Consider the following 12,835-nt stretch of genomic DNA (forward strand, 5'->3'; position numbering starts at 1 on the left):
TGGAAGCTTTATTATTGAATTCAATCACAGGAATCTCGGCTGCAGCAAAGGAGTTAGTACTACTTGCTTTAATATTGATTTGTGAATGAGTAAACATGACAGCATTATTTGCTTTGCCTTGTTGCATATTAGTGTTTGAGAGCATATTTACCAAATACGCCCTGATGGAAATGTTTTTCTGTACAAATCTGGCTATTATGATTTTGAAATAGGTAAAAAAAATTGCATGGCATTCTTGTTCTTCTAGTGCGTTTGACTCCCAGATGACTATAAACAGGCAGTAAAATGTCAGAATGATGAGAGTGAGAAGCACTGGGAGAAGTGATGGATAAAAAAGCCCTTCAGATCACGCTCTTTCTAAATGACCTTGCACATGATGGGCACAAATTTGTATTTTGCATGAAAACCTGTTGTTTGTGAAGAATAGATGTTGGTGGAAAGGGAATGTGAAAAGAAAGGCAGGCGTGGATGTCAGTTTTTCAAATGGTGCGAAAGGGCTGAGTGCATCTGAAAAGCAGAGATGTGAATTTCTCAGTACATAACTAACCTACGTGGAATGTCAAATATTTATAGATACCTAAAATAACAACGTGAGGTCCTTCTAAGCTGCATTATTTATATTTTAGGCAAAAGCAAATTATTTTTTATGCTTTTTTTCTAAAAGTGTTCTACTTAAGTGTATTCTTCTATACTTCCGAAACAATCTGGTAGATTGTGAGAGTGTGAGCCTCATTGCTTTTCTAATGCACACTTTGATTGATTGAAACACATCACTGAAGGCCACTGTGAGTGATGAGATCAAAGCTGAAAGAATGTGTGAGAGGGCGCAGACAGAAGAGAGTTATGAAGTTCATAGAATTATAGAACTATTTTAGTTGAAAGAGACCCTTAAAGATCATGTAGTCCAACTCCCCCACAATGAAAAGAGACACCTACTAGATCAGGTTGCTCAGTGCTCTCTCCAGCCTGACCTTGGTTGTTTCCAGGGATGAGGCATCCCCCATTTCCCTGGGCAACCTGTTCCACTGCTTTCATCACTCTTATGATAAAAAAAAAAACAAAAAACAAACAAACAAACAAAAAACACCTTTGCTCTTACACCCAATCTAAATCTTTCCTTCTTTATTTTGGAATGGTTTTTCCCTTGTCCTACTGTAACAGACCCTGCTAAAGATTCTGTCCCCACACAAACTCTGTATTCAGAACAGATATGAAAAGGAAAAGAAACAAGAATCAATAATATCATGCAGTATAGGTTAGTTGATTACCTTTTAAGTTGTCTACTTCTTCAATTCAAACTGCAGATAATAAAATTCAAATTTCACCAAATATTCAGATTCCCTATCATATGTTGTTTCTTGCAGCTCCATCGCTAATAGCAAATCTGACAGCTTTTACTTCGATTTGTGAATGTGCTGGAAAACTTCTTTGTGAACATGACTATTTTCCAGTAAACTCAAGTAGCCTCATAGATCCCAGTAGTCTCCCTAGGCTAAATGATTAATCCAAATATTCTTCTTGTGCTTTACTTTTCTTCCAGCTGAATAAATAAACTGAGTATTTGCAGTAAAGATTTTTCAAGTGTAATCAATGCAACCAAGAAAAAATCGATCAGGTTTACAGAACCAATCCAGTCCTTATTTGCAATAAAAGTCATTATAATCTCTCTCTTATTGCTGATGCTTTCTGTAAAAATTCCAAGCAGTGAAATACTTGGGTTTTACACTCCAGATGAGGAAGACTTTTAAAGAGACATGAATTTGCAGTCTTAACACCAAATACTGATTTTTTTCCTTGACTTTCCTTATTTTCTAATTCATTTAAAATTGTACTATTTATTACTATTATTTTTACATCATCAGTGATCTCTAGATTTCTGCAATGTATTTATTTCTAGATACATGCTTCAGTGTGTTTTTAATCCATTAAATGAGTATTGTCAATATTAATAGTTGCTATGAAATCTAATTTAATAATAAGAAAAGCTAATATTGAAGAACAGTTTTTTGTTAGTTTACTATCGGAGACACAAAAAACTGGTGCAGTGTTAGGATTCTTTTCTTCCTTACTTTTCAGGAATTATTGCTTTTGCTGAAGTTAAAAGAAGGTTTCTGGTTTATTTTTGAAGACGTAGTTTCCTAGTTTGCTGAAAATGGTTACAGGTTAACTCTCAGCGTGAATATATGGGAGTAGTTGAACTATTGGAAAAGAAGTGATGTGTTTATAAGCACACAATTTACATTGCAGTAAGCTATCTGCTTTTATGTCATGTCTACTTGAAGTATGGAGGTTTGGCTTATTAATATTTTTATAAATGGTTTGTTTCTCTTCACATATGTAATTCACATAACTTCTGTGTATTTTAATTTCTAAAAGCCTGCATTTAAAGTAAACTAATGTGTTGGCAAAGAGTAGATATTAGGTGTCCAAAAAAAAAAAAAAAAAAAAAAAAAAGGGCAAATGGTTAATGGTTATTTTCCAGCTGTTTTCCCTTGAGTTTTCTCTGCAAATTTAGTTTTATATTAGAATGCCATCTATATTTCAGTATTCTGACAGCCTCAGGTTTGGATTTGCTTGTTTTTTAATTTCCTTTTTCTCTTCTCTCCTATTCCTTTCTCTTCAAATTCATCTGCATTCAGAATTTCCAATGTACAAACTGCTGAACAAATAAAATCATCAAAGAACTCCCAAGTTTTAGTCCTATCAAAGTAATTGAAAATAAATCTGATTATTTGTTTTGTTTTGTTTGTTTTTACAAAGTGCAAAGCTAAAATTAGATCAAGGTTCAAATAAAAACGTATCTCAGAGTTGGAACAGGAACCAATTCAGGATGGACTTGTTATAGAAATTGCTCATGTGAGTTGCAGAGCTGACACTTAGCAGAAGAATAACCACCCCACCATATGTAGTACTGATTTGAGACATTATGGCAGTGACAAAATTGGCTGCACCAGCACTGTGGAAAGAACAGAGCATTATATGCAGTGTCACTAGCTCACGTTTTCACTCCTTCATCCTTTTCAAAGAAATCTTTGTGTGTTTATTTTCCCGCTGCGATGAATGATAGCTGACACAAAGGAACCCCAGCCATGGCAGTGCATACAAATCACAGCCATAATAGGATGCTCTGCAGTAATATCTATCTCCAGTAAAAATCCCATAAGTTTAGGCAGCTACTAGGAATGTGAGCAATTTAGTTCTGCTATTTGCTCAGCAAGATCCATCTGTTCTGGGGGTATCTGTCCTACTCCTTACCTTGCCGTATTCACATAAAAGGCAAAGAAGTGATGTTTGCTGACTTACTCAATTTTTATGCTTGATTGAGTTTGCTAGTAATATGTTCTTTGGTTGTTTTGTTGCTGTTTTGGTTTATTGCTTGTTGGTGGCTTCCCCCTTCAACCCTCCTCCCCCCCCCCCCCTTTTTTTTTTTTTAAACGTTCATGGGAAAAAACTATTCAAAATGGCAATTTGATTTCTGTACGTTTTGCAGATTGTAGTAACCCGTAACCCAGTCAGCTGAGAATTGCAGTGAATGAGACTAGCAAAGGTCTGAACTTCAATTCTGTAAGATCTTGGAAGATGTGGCTTCTTATTCACAGGTAGGCTTTTTAAATGCTGTAGATTTCTCTTTTATCTTCTGAAGACTGGTCATAACAATAATCAACTCACCCTGTTAAAATGTAATGAGTTTAGTTTTCTTTTTGTAGTTTTTTTTGAATTTTTATTTTGTTATTTAGGTACTAAATAAAGATTTGTTTTAAGCCTAGGAAAAAAGTCCCAGTACCTGTTATCTTCAATATATATCTCCACAAAAACATTTAATAGAATCCAAGCTTTGCAGTACTATTAAGCAATAGACTATTTACAAATGCCAGTCCTGTATGCTACCCTTCTCGGGCTATTTCAATTTACATGTAGATTGGAGAAAGCAAAAGTACTTCTGTAGCCTATACTGCACTTCTTAAAGGATAGAAATACATTTTGTCTTTGAGCTTTACTTCTATAATGCTTTTTCTTGTAATTTAAAAGTTTTCTTTTTGTCAAATGGCATTTGTCTCATTTTGGTGGAAAAAAATCCAATGTCATAGGTTGCCTCATGTTTATTAATGTGTTGTCTACTTTGGTTGTTGCTTAGGAAATAGTGTATAAACTATATATACTATAAACTGCTATATTCTTGACAAGAATCTAATCCTGGTGATGATGAAACACTGGAGTATTTTGTTCATATGTACCTAAAAAAAGAAAAAGAAATAACAAAAGAAGCAGATAGAGGCTGACATCCTTTCTGTATTTTAATGAAGTTTATTGTAATGTGTGTTGACCTGAGAGTATAATGTTTGAAGCACAGTCTCTGAAAGGCAGCAAAGTTTTTGTTCTTGTTTAGCTTTTTGGTCTATGATGAAGTGTACGCTAGAGAAGAAAGTAGAAGTGATGTGAAATTATTAAATTCTGCAATAGTTTGTGCATTACAGCTTTGCTGAATGCTGGCTTATGACACTTAATGTGCAGGCAGATGCAGAGCGAGGAAGATCTGGATACTGATTGTCACTTGCTGAAGTTGCATAGAAAAGGCGAACAGTTGTAGGGAGTTGTTTGAGGTTCTGTCGGTGTTTAATTTCAGCTGAATATGGAAGCAAAACCACTATTTATTGTGCTCTTTTTAAAAAATGTGTTGATATTGTTCTTCATAGTAAGAAATTTTTCTGCCTGAATACCATACTAAGCAATCATTGATGACATTTAAGCTGCACTTTTATGCTGTCCTGTGAAATTGTGTTGTTGATGCTGAAGTTCTGTTTTACCTGTGACTTCTTTTTGGTAATCAAGTGATATATTGTATGCAAACGCTTAAATTAGGGATTTATTACTGCCACAAAATGGTAACTTTAGATACAAAGATACTACAGTATTTATTCTTTTCAAACTGCATGCTTCTAAGGGTAATGGAAAGGATTTAGGAAGCTAATACTCTATCTCAGCGATTCTTCGAGATATGTAAAAAGAGCTTCTGTAGTGTTAACACTATTAGCACATATTATCTTGACTAGGTTCACTGGAATTTTTCCAAAGGAGTATTGGATTTGAAGGTACACTCTCTGCTTTGTAACATGTAGGATGATACATTGCCATGCAATTTTCTTTAAAATGCTTGGTTTTTTTGAAACCTGGATTGTAGTTAAAACTGTGCATTGTTTAAGGGCATTCAGCTGGACAGTATGAGACCATAATAGAACTGATAATAGCAAGCGATAAGAAATGATTACATTAAATTTCATCTGAAACTTCTTGAGATCTACGCTTAGTAGAATACTTTCTACAGACACAGAGAACACAGACAGGTGGAACACTGTATGCTTTATTTTTTAAATAAAAGATGGGGAGGTTAGACACAGTTAAAAACTTGGTAAAATTCAGAATAGGTTGAGTACCTAGTTCTCAATGCTGTGGTGTAAGCTCTACAAATTAGACTACATTTTTAAACACTCAAATGTACATCTCTACTCCACAGGAGTGCAGCTTCTTGTATGGGCTAGGTAAACCTACATAAGTTTTATACGCATATATATACAAGTAACACAAACATATAAGTAAAGATGGAGAAATCAGTATATTAATAAATATACTTTAGTAGAAAGATATTAGAGAAACAGAAAGTTGTATATTTGCCCAATTCAGAATGGATTGAAGTGCACATAATTTTTTTTAGCTACATAAATTTTCTGCTAAGGAAAATAATTCATAGATGTGTGAACCTTGAAGAGCTCAGAACACAAAGTGAGCATTATTTAGCCGTCTGTTCTGTCCCTCACAAGCCCACTCCCTTCCTCCCTTTTCACTGCGGTTTTTTGCAGATAAACATATTGCTTGAAAGTATGCATGGCAGGCGGTAATCCAGGTCATCTTAATATCTCCCAGTCTAGCAAAGCAAAACTGATAAGGAAAAAAAAACTTTCTTGTTATCAAAGAAATACTACAGAGAGATGAAGAGGCAGCTTGGTTGTGGGACAACAATCCATAATTTATTTTGCAGATGTCTCTGTAATTTAAGCAGCAGGCAGAACAACCACTCAGTTGTATATGCTCTGGGGAAAGGATACCAGAGCCTCGTAAATCATGGTAAGGATTAGAAGCAATGAACATTCATCTTCTTAACCTCGTAAAGCAATATTGCAAAGCTGAGGATTACAACTTACTGTGCAAGTAATCTTCGTTCAGGGATAAAGGGTGTCAACTTCTCAAAAAGCTTCTCTCAATTAACAGTGGTGTCTACCTCTAGAAGGAGAGAAATCAGTCTTAAAACCAATTTTTAATGAATTCCTATTATTAAAATACTCAACATTTCCCACAACAGAGGGAAATAGAGTAACTCTTTGTTGAGATAGTTGGCTTTGTTGTTTTTTGTTTCATTTTTGTTTTCAAAGAAAGGTGATGGGTGATGTTTTGAAAGCTTTATTTAATAGACAAAGCTCAAAAAAAAAAAAAAAAAAAAAAAAAAAAAAAGGACCACTTGCTTTTCCCATAAATCTGAACAACCCTTTTTCTTACTTGACCTCAGCTTCTTTTTATAATATAATTAGTACTTGATTCAACTGCTCATTGCTATTAAAAAGAGGCTTAATGGACGTGGACCTTTTTCAGCAAGTCCAGAAGTGGCCATGAGGATGATCAAAGGGCTGGAGTGCCTTCTTTATGAAGAAAGGTTGAGGGAGCTGGTTGAGGCTGGTTGAATGGGGCTCTGAGCAGCCTAACCTAGTGGGAGGTGTCTCTACCCATGGCATATGGGGATTGGATCTAGATGATACTTAAGATTTCTTCCAACCCAAACAATTCTGTTGATGTGTGACTATAAAAAAAACAGACTATGACTTCCAGCTGCTGACTTAAGAGACAGCATAGTGTTATCTGCTAGTTTATTTTCAGTGCCTTTGCATACTTTAAACCAAGTCATGCTGTCATTATTCTTAACACAACTGTATTTCTGTAAGCTTCTGCTTTTCTTCTAAGAAGTATCTTTATGAGCTGTCTTCTCAGCATCAATAATTGATGTATTTTGGGACCACTGATCCTTCTTGTTCCATTTTGGATATTTTTCAGAAAACATATACTAAACTTATGGGTTTTGGAGTAGGCTCCCTTGGTTAAAAAATATTTTCTTTGTTATTTCTTTTCCCACATGTTTTTACAAAAGAGCAGACATATACGTATGCAGTATTAAGTTGCTTTAGAAAATTGTTTATTTTTAAGTCCATTCCATTATTACAAAAAATACAGTATTTGAAGACCTTTGTATTAATTCAGATTTTCCTGAAAGTTTTGAACAATCTCCTTTTAAATGATGAAATTAGAAAGGGGTATCCAAATGGTTTAACTATCACTCTTTTGGAATCTATGAGTCATAGCTTTGAAGAAAGAAACAGTATTTTGTTACTAAGCATACTAAGTCTTTGAAAATAATTATGAACACCCCCCCCCCCCCTTTTTTTTTTAATGAAAAAAAGTCTCCTCTTCTGGAGACATTCAAGACCCACCTGGACACCTACCTGTGCAACCTGGATGTAGGGAGCCTGCTTTGGCGGGGGGTTGGACTAGGTGATCTCTAGAGGTCCCTTCCAAAAACATCAAGAAAATTCAGTCTGTTGTATAGATCAGCACAGGAAATCAGTAGTCTAACGTAATACTTTTCAGTTCTTCTCCTAGGGTTCAGTGCTTTCAATGTCTGACTTTGGTGCCTCAGAATAATCTAGCTTTTGAAAATCAGTAGAATTTGTATTTATCAAGTTTTTATAAAGAAATAGTAGGTGGCTCTCAGAACAGGCTTGTCTGAAAAGAACTGTGAGAGTAGGAATATAAATAATGATATTGACCTGTTCCTGGTTAGTTAGCATGATTGAATGGGATTCCTTTTCCAGGCTTTTAAATAGTAGGCTTGTTTAGTAATTTGAATGTCAGATTTTAAAATGTACTGCAATGTTAATACTGTGCTTATTACACTCTTATTTATTTCATTGCCTCTCCCTTTTCAATTTAGCACGTTATTTCTAATGATATTAGGTAAGTGGAGGAAAGTGCCCTAGTTTTGAAAAGGAGGCTGCTGGAGGAGATTTTTTAACCATCATGACATGAGAAACTGCTTTTCCAGACCTATATTTACTATTAAAAATCCATCCACAAAATAACATAGTAGTTATTAATCAGCTTTAAAATTGAACAGATCTCTGAATAAAAATGCAAAAATGCTCTAGCATCAAGGAATAATGTTCCAAGGAGAAAAGATCTTTAAAAATACGTGGGTTTTTTTGTTGTTTTTTTTTTTTTTCCCAGTCACTTTGTAAAGGAGAGCCTTTTATTGACGGCAGGCCTTCATAAATACTGACAGAAGATCACAATCATGGGACTATCGTTTCTTATTTTTTTTCAGCTGCTTCAGGCCAGACCATTTTCAGATGTTTAAAACAGTGCTGTAGAGTTTTACAGGCCTCAGGGCAAGACTTTTTGTCATTAGAATAGCTGTATCTTCCAATAATCTCATAGTGATTGTACTAGAAATGTCTTTCTAGACAGTTTTTCTGTGGTGATTTTTCTTCTAATTTAACCATTTTTCTTTTTCTACTTACTTTGAACGTGTGAAAATTTATTTAGTTTCTAATATTGCTTTGGGATGTTGGTTATTTTGGAAATACTGCCAATAAAACAGAATGCAGGGAGATGGTTTGCTTATTTAGCTATGATTTGGTCCTAACAAAACAAAAAGCCATTTTTTTTTCCTATGATTTCACATAATCTTGGTAATGTCTTTCGCATTGATAGTCTTTGTTCTTTTCCTTCACCAGAAATATGACCCAGATGCACAGTTTTTCATTCTCATAAAACACACGCTACTGCTTTTGTCAATTCTTAACTGAATCACTGGTTAAAACCATGATTCAGGAAAACCAATAACGTAAACAGGGAAGGAGTCATGTTTACTCAATGAACTGGCAAAAAGCATTCTTTATTTAGGAAAGTTAATTTTGCCTACTGTGAATGTCTTTTCAGTATTTTTAATATAGCCTTCTATAAATTGAAATACTTTTAATGTATGTAGAGTGTGTTACTTTAAGTAAACAAGGTCATCAACTGCTGGTTGTAACTGCTCTCAAAACTGATTATTTATTTGGGATTCTTTGGATTTTTGTGCCAATTTGAGATGATTTGGAAAGACACTAGTATTTTGAGTAGAAGTTAGGTTTTGCACTCTAACAAGCTGGTTGAACAAAGGTTCAAGTTTCAAAGACTATATCATGTTGAATTGTGACTTTCATTAACTCTAAAACTAATCCAAGGAAATCAAGTTCTTAAGGAAATTCCAAATACGCTTCTAATGTTTGAAACTAAACTTATTTAATACCTTTATTCACCTTAAACAACTACATGTAGAAAATGGCAAATTATTGTTGTAATTCCATCCAACTTGAAATAGCTGCTTAAAGAAGTCATTTATAAAAATTTGTGAGGAAGGTAATATTGTCTGGATCTGTTGAGGCATTGTTTTTTAGGACTAAGGCTTAAGTCACAAAAAAAAAAGAGGGTGGTTTTTGTTCATTTAGCAAAAAGGAATTGCAAAACTTGTTCATGCTACTACTGATTCTTGTAATTTTGAGTGTATTTGATAAGTGGTCATGTTTAAAATACTAGTCGGGGTAGATACAAGTAAAGCAAAATAATATTTTGGTTTAGTAGTTAAAAGTACAACTAGAAAATTATAATCTAAGGATGTAAATATTTCAGAAAATGGTATACAGTATTGAAGAGTTATGAGTTATTACACTTGGAAGCAATAAATGCTATCTTACTAGTACAGCACTCTGCCAAAACTAATTAGTTTTGATGAGAGGATTTATTAGCAATGGGGCAACTGGGCTGTCACAACAATTCCTCTTCAAATTCTTACTTTGTGTCCTCTGTGATACCATAGTGTACTGTACAAGGTGAGCATCAGCTTCCGTTCTGCTCACTCAAGCAAGCCTGCTTTAAGAAACGAGAGCATGGAAGAGAAATCTAAAGAACAATTAGATTTACAGGATGAAAATATGAGGTCCACACAATGGTAAAAAACAAAGTATTAAACCCAGCAACTTAGAAAGATCTTGAAATAATCAGTGGAATTAGAAAAATTCAGTCAATTTGTAGTGCTTGCTTTGTGCAACATTTGCTACAGTCAGAATTAGCACAGCTTCTTCACAGTCTTAATCCTAAATTTAGATGTATACCATCAGAAATAAAGTAGTTGTCCTATGTGTTTTTCGCATGTGCAATTCTTGTTTCTCTGAGGAGACTGTCTTTAAACAGTAGCTGAACTGATGCAGTTTTCTTCATTCTTGCCATTGAAATGTCCTTGTTTGCCAAGTGGCAAAGGAGTAATGTGCCTGGTAAAATTGCTTTGCTATGCTGGTTGCATATGTTCTGAACATAGCATTTGTTCTATGGGTAGTAAATCAAAGAAATCAGCCAAGATCAGTTTAAGTATTTTCACCTGCTCTTCTGTGCTGTCAGCCTCCAGGTTCAGATCCTATGTGCCCATGGAGGGCCACAAAGAGCTTTGTGTTTCCCTCTAGGATTTATAAAGTTAAGATGGGTATGTCAATATCCTTTTATTTTGTATGTATTTTATTTTGTATGTATGTGAAAATCTTGAAAATATTATTGAAATATGTTTCTAGGGTTGTTTCTTTTTTTTTTATTTTATGTTCAATTTTTTTATTGCAGATTATTTCTCACCTCAGGATGTTGTTTGTTTATTGTAGGCCTAGACTGTGTCTATTTATCTGATGTAGACACCAGTAATGCATGTATGGGACCAACAAGGCATTATTTGTTTTGGTAAGCCTGACATTGATCTCACAATGCTTAGTGATATTACTCACAGAAGTATGAGCTTTGCAAGAAACAGAGCTGAAATTTTCAAATACAACACACTATATTTTTATAGGAATTATTTAAATATGCATTTCTGGAATGGGATATTAAAGAAATTCAGATCGTTACAGTCTACTGGGTACATAAAATGTGGTATAAAAATTTCAATCAAGCTTCAGGGAGGAAAAAATAGTTGTGTGAAAATGCTGTAATACAGTAAAAAGTGTTCTGTACAAGATCAGAAATATCTGTCACCTGAAATATATTCTAAGTATTATCTATTAAAAATCTTTAAATAGAAGGAGAAATTAAGAACATGGAGATGATGCTAATTTTGTATACTGCGCTGTTTTTTCATAAAATTTTACTCAATGCAGATTAAAAATCAGTGGCAGCAGCATGAGATTTTTCACTTAGAATTCATCTGGGGGAAACAAACATTCTTCTGATGTCAGTGTGAATTTTAGATGAAGAATAAGAGAACAAAACATTTTAACATGAAAATCCAGTTTTAAAAAAAAAAAAAGAAAAGTGATGGAATTATGTTGTGGTTTTTTTTTTTTTAAATTTTAATTTTTAATGAGAATGTAGTCAAATAATTAACTTGGTGTTTTTCTGAATATAAAATATATTGTATTAAAAATACTAAAAAATAGCAATGCAAAGTGGGAGTGTTATGGATGAGTTGTTCAGAACTATTCTATTTCCATTTGGCTGCCCATCGTGAGACATTGCACTGCCACTCCTCTTTCAAAACTATAATTCAGTTACATACTATTGCAGCATAAGTCCATTGAATGTGTTGTAGAACAAGCATGTGAAAATTCAGGCAATCTGAAGTTTTCTAATGATGTATATAAACAAAATCCCTCAGTTCCTTTCTTGTATCTTTGAGTCCGTCACCTGAGTAGCCCAAAAATCTTTGTGTTAAGGCTGCTACAGTAAGATACATGGATGGGATCAATGTGATCTGTTACGTGTTATAATAGTGACAGAGAATGCTTCCAGCTTGCTGATGAATGGACTAACTAAAGCCTTTTGAATTCTAAAAATTAAGAAAGAGAGCTGAAAAGTAATCTGTATGGTAGAAATGCACAGATCATGAATGAATTATGTAGAAGTTTTCTAGTCATTTGGATGGAGGAGAAAAAGCAGGTGTCATAAATCCTGATTAAATAAGGATTTTGGTACTGTTTGTGTGCTATTTTAATCTGCATTTGATGTAGATGGATCAACAAAGAGTGAGCACAAAGCTGATTGCAGAATGACAGAATGATTCACATTCAGAGTATAATTCTATGTCATAAGAATTTTTGCTCTAGCCTTTCAGTTCGGTATTGTCATTAATCCAGTGGGTGATAAAATAGAAATATGTATTGCTTACAACACATATTACATTACATTTACAATACAATACATAGATAAATTTAGATAAATTTGCTACTCATAAAAAATGAGAATTAACAGCATTTCAAAGGCTAGGGTCAACATTCAAAACAAGAGTGAAAAATGTGAAAATAATCAGTAAAAGATGGGGTGGAACAGACAAAGGAAATCTCCATGTGCAGAAACAGTCAAATCGAAAACAGGGATTGAGGAATGGCTGATGAAGTAACTACTCAGGGAGGAAAAGTGTAGTGGGATTACCAACTAAGATAACTATAAAATTGTGACAGGATATGATCTGAAGAATGCAGAAAGGCAAGGTTGGCACACATGATTAAAAAATGCCAAAAAGATGATAGAGGACTCCGTAGTGCAGACATCCTTCTTTAGATTCTGGAGGAATTCTGAATTTATCTTGGAGGCTGGTTATGCGTACATGGAGGAGACAGTGACTAGGAACAGTCAGCATGGATTTCCCAAAAGGAATTAGTACCTGACCAACCAACCTGAGTGCTTTCCATGGTATTTCCATGAAATAACTGGACTGGTG

The 12,835-nt window shown here is 34.2% G+C and overlaps 1 protein-coding gene across 2 annotated transcripts in view; it reads left to right on the top strand.

The window, feature by feature from the left end:
- The first annotated feature begins 3,488 nt into the window (after window positions 1-3,488).
- Window positions 3,489-12,835, top strand: part of CDH12 (cadherin 12) — a 329,076-nt gene continuing 319,729 nt past the window's right edge. For both annotated transcript variants that reach the window (XM_052704301.1, XM_052704303.1), the window contains exon 1: window positions 3,489-3,599. The gene's annotated coding sequence lies outside the window, so the exon portion shown is untranslated. The remainder of the gene's footprint in view (window positions 3,600-12,835) is intronic.

The sequence above is a fragment of the Tympanuchus pallidicinctus genome, unplaced genomic scaffold (assembly GCF_026119805.1).
Source record: "Tympanuchus pallidicinctus isolate F22 unplaced genomic scaffold, pur_lepc_1.0 scaffold5, whole genome shotgun sequence".
NCBI lineage: Eukaryota > Metazoa > Chordata > Aves > Galliformes > Phasianidae > Tympanuchus > Tympanuchus pallidicinctus.